At 45.2% G+C, this 1,064-nt stretch overlaps 1 pseudogene; it reads right to left on the bottom strand.

Annotated features, from left to right (window-relative positions):
- Positions 1-729: 729 nt before the first annotated feature.
- Positions 730-847, bottom strand: LOC126106966 (5S ribosomal RNA; annotated as a pseudogene).
- Between the last annotated feature and the right edge of the window lie 217 nt (positions 848-1,064).

Raw genomic sequence — 1,064 nt, 5'->3', positions numbered from 1 at the left:
TCCTGTAAAGTGTGGAAGGTAGGAGACGAGGTAGTGGCAGAAGTAAAGCTGTGAGGACGGGGCGTGAGTCGTGCTTGGGTAGCTCAGATGGTAGAGCACTTGCCCGCGAAAGGCAAAGGTCCCGAACTCGAGTCTCGGTCCGGCACACAGTTTTAATCTGCCAGAAAGTTTCATATCAGCGCACGCTCCGCTGCAGAGTGAAAATCTCATTCTATTTTCAGTTTCTCAGTTTCTTAGGATACAGTGTACAAAAATATTTGCGTCGTCAGAACTGCGTGTGTAAGATGTTATTCATACACGTTTATGATTAGTGATTGTATGAGATCTATTGTAACGATTAAAATTAATTATTCCTTTTTCGATTTGCGAAAAGTCTTGCCACTAAGAATCTTAAGAGCGAAGCAAGGAAGGTTGTGTTTGTTCACAAATGAGTCAGATTACAGTAGTAACATTGAATTCAGAAGTTAAACAACAGTGGGGGATTTTTAGTGTTGTAGGATAACATTTGTCAACATTTTCTTTGAATCAGCACTCCGTCTTCAGGCCATGAGTGGCCTACCGGGACCATCCGACCGCCGTGTCATCCTCAGAGGAGGATGTGGATAGGAGGGGCGTGGGGTTAGCATACCGCTCTCCCGATCGTTATGATGGTATGCTTGACTGAAGCCGCTACTATTCGGTCGAGTAGCTCCTCAATTGGCATCACGAGGCTGAGTGCACCACGAAAAATGGCGACAGCGCATGGCGGCCCAGATGGTCACCCATCCAAGCGCCGACCACGCCCGACAGCGCTTAACTTCGGTGATCTCACGGGAACCGGTGTAACCACTGTGGCATAGCTGTTGCCTGCTTTGAATCAGATGTTTGAAACATTTAAATTTTTAAATGCCCAACATGTAACATTGTTTCCACAGAGAAAATGTACACTGGTGTCCAAAATTAAAGTAACAAACTGCTATTTCTCTGTCCTCTGTCCAATTCACGGTGTAATCACACAAACTGTCAATAGATGTCGTTACGATCGTGTTCTGAATAGAAGATGGCATTCGATCAACGGAAAATCT

This window comes from Schistocerca cancellata, chromosome 10 (genome assembly GCF_023864275.1).
Source record: "Schistocerca cancellata isolate TAMUIC-IGC-003103 chromosome 10, iqSchCanc2.1, whole genome shotgun sequence".
In the NCBI taxonomy this organism is placed as follows: Eukaryota; Metazoa; Arthropoda; class Insecta; order Orthoptera; family Acrididae; genus Schistocerca; species Schistocerca cancellata.
The sequence above is the reverse complement of the archived record's forward strand: the minus strand, read 5'-3'. Positions and strand labels throughout refer to the sequence as shown.